The following is a 3202-nucleotide window of genomic DNA, read 5'->3' on the forward strand; positions in this document are numbered from 1 at the left end:
GCTCTTCTGCAAAGGAAGGCAACTTAGGGCAGAAGCATTGGCTATATGCATCCCTGGTGTGTGCACAGGAGTGTATTCATATGCAGATGAAATTAGAGCCCATCTTTGAATTTGTGCACATGCTATGGGAAGGCTAGCTTTTTCTTCACTGAACAGACACAAGAGTGGTTTGTGGTCAGACATTATCATAAAGTGTCAGCCATGTACGTATTGATGGAATTTTTAAGCTCCAAAAATAATTGATAATCCTTCTTTCTCAATTTGCGAAAACCCTTTTTGGGCCATGGAAAGGGTCCTGGATACATAGCCTATCGGCCTTTCTGAAATGTCATGCATCCTGTGCAATAGTACCACTTCCACACCATAGGGGGATGCATCGCCGGTTAGTGCCAGTTCCTTTGTCGGGTCATTGTGTGCTAACAAGTTTGAAGAGTGCAAGAGTTGTTTAACTTCCGTGAAGGCTTCTTCGTGGCGTGACTTCCAAACCCAACGCTGGTTTTTCTTTAATAACGAGTGTAGAGGGGCTAGGACCGTTGATAAGTTGGGTAGAAATCAGGCATAATAATTAACCATACCTAAGGATGACTTATGTTCAGAGACATTTTTAGGCAAGGGTGCCTCCTTAACAGCTTTAACTTTTTCTTCTACTGGGCATAACACTTGGGCATCCACTCAATGGCCCAAATAAACAAATTTGCTTACCTGAAAGATATACTTTTCTTTTTTTAAGTGCACCCCAGCTTCCAAAAATCATTTCAACACTTCCTCCAAATTAGCCAAGTGTTCAGCTTCCATGAACCCAGTTATTAGGATGTCATCCATGTAGACCACGACTTGAGGTAGTCCTTTTAAAAAACTTTCCAACATCCATTGGAAAATTGCACAGGCCGAAGAAACACCGAAGGGCAGACACGGGTATTGATATAACCCTTCGTGGACGTTTATGGTCACAAACTCTTTGGAGGTATCATCCAGTTCCAGCTGTTAATATGCATGACCCATATTTTGGTTAGTATAAGCTGTTCCTCCTGCTAATTTAGTGTAGAGATCCTCAATTTTGGGGATATGTTACTTGCCGATTTGGCAGCTTTGTTTACTGTTAGCTTATATTCCCCACAAATCCGGATGGTCGGATCCGGATTTAAGACAGGGGCTATAGGTGCTGCCCACTCTGAGGATTGAACTAGCTGTATGACCCTCAGCCTCTCTAACTGGTTCAATTCAGTGTCAACCTTCTCTGTCAGAGCATATGGCACCGGCCTTACTTTAAAGAAATGAGGAGTTGCTTCTGAGTCAGCGTAGATCTTAGCCTGTAGGTCATTGATTCTCCCCAGTTCATCTTGAAAAACCTTGTCATATTTCCTTAGCAGCCCTGGCAGTCCTCCTATATGTAGCTGGAAAATTTCAGACCAAATTAATTTAATTTCTTTCAACCAATCACAACCTAGAAGGCTTGGTTCATCACCTTCTATTACCATCACTGGGAGTTGTGCTGCTTGGTGCTTATAATAAACACATACAGTGGCAATACCCTTCACTTGGATAGCTTCAACAGTATAATTTCTCAATTTGGCTGAAGTCTGCTCCAAATTCAATTGTTGAGTACCCTTGTTTAAACATTTGAAGGTGTGCTCTCCCACTACAGTGGTTGAAGCACCAAGGTCCACTTTCATCATTAAAGGTTTTCCATTTACCTACAAAGTAAAAGTGATTGGCTCTGTCTTCCCTACTTTTACATTAAATATTCTAATTAAATATTAGAATTGGTGTTTTCTGGTTCTTCCACATTATGTACTTCAATTAACTTAGTTTGCTGCCTGAGAGTCTGCCTTAATGTTGCTTTACAATGCTTCAGCATGTGCCCTATTTTATGGAAAAACTAGCACTCCACCTCCTTAAAACAGCAAGTTTCAGGAGTATGATTGCTTCCACATCACTAACAATTCATTTTCTGATTTGCTGCTGAGCTGTTTCCTGTACTTATTTTAAATTTTCGGGTAGCGGAGACTGTCTCCCACTAACGGCAGAGTCCCGACTTTTCGCGCTACACCTGGCTGTCCATTCCTGCCCTAAGTGGAAAATGGCGCCATTTTGAGCACCTTGTAGAGCCTGTGCATCCCACTCAGTGCTTTCCATCATGAGTGCTATTTCCAATGTTTTTTAAAATCGAGGTTCACTCCATCTTGCATACCATAGACCAAACGATCCCTGAGCATTTCGCTTAGGGTCTCTCCAAAATCACTGTGTTCAGTCAGTTGTTTCAATTTCACCACTTAAGTAACAATAGTCTCCCCTGGGTCTCTAACCGTCAAATTAAACTTGAACCTCTGCACAGTGGGTGAGAATTTGGGTTGAAAGTGTCCCTTAACGAAGTCTACCAATTTGCTGAAAGTTTTCAAATTAAAGCCATTCAGGGCTGTCAAACTTCAGATTAAATTATAGGTTTTACTCCGCAAATTCTTAGGAGAATTGCTCTCCTCTTTTCCTCCCACCTTATTTTGTTTGCCCAGAAATAGAACCCGAGGCGTTCTACATATTGACACCAATCCTCTGTGCCTGGTTCAAAGGGGCCGATCCTGCCATATTGTGACATACCTGGTGAGTATATCTTCCTTTTCTTCAATTTAAACAAGATACTCACAGTAGCTGGGTGAGGGACAACGCTGGACCCAATTTATCCTTATCGCCAGTTTGTTATGGATTTGATTTTCCAAGCAGGTTTCTCATTAGAAACATTGAACTTTATTTACAGGCTGCAGCAGCAGTTACATGCTTCCATCAAGCTCCACAACTAGAAGAAGTACTCCCACTCTAAGGTTCCTCGTGTTTAGAGCTGATTCGTTCAAACTGTCATGTGATACTATACAACACAATAAGCCTTAAAGCTATTGTTGCTACCTTCCTTAAAGCTACAATTACTATAGTATTTCTTGATTTAAATCAACTCAGTCATAGAACCAGAGCTGATTATTTGTTGTACAATTTGTTTAATAGAAATAAACATTGAAAATAAACGGTTCCTATAAAGTTATGAAACATTTTACTAATGTGCTAATGTACTACTGCACAAGGCATTATAGCGTTCACTGTCTATCCTTTCTCTCCAATGCTTCATTTTCTCTCCACCTTGCACCCTTATCATCACCTTCCAAGTGTCAAAAACATGATGGATTTGTCAAAAGTGATGATTTTAAATCAAACT

General features: G+C 40.8%; 1 long non-coding RNA gene across 1 annotated transcript; it reads left to right on the forward strand.

Annotated features, from left to right (window-relative positions):
- The first annotated feature begins 292 nt into the window (after positions 1-292).
- Positions 293-2955, forward strand: LOC144687560 (uncharacterized). The gene is made up of 3 exons (XR_013578172.1): positions 293-382; positions 2511-2598; positions 2753-2955. It is a non-coding gene; the product is annotated as an uncharacterized LOC144687560 (long non-coding RNA).
- Positions 2956-3202: the final 247 nt, after the last annotated feature.

This window comes from Cetorhinus maximus, chromosome 1 (genome assembly GCF_964194155.1).
Source record: "Cetorhinus maximus chromosome 1, sCetMax3.hap1.1, whole genome shotgun sequence".
In the NCBI taxonomy this organism is placed as follows: Eukaryota; Metazoa; Chordata; class Chondrichthyes; order Lamniformes; family Cetorhinidae; genus Cetorhinus; species Cetorhinus maximus.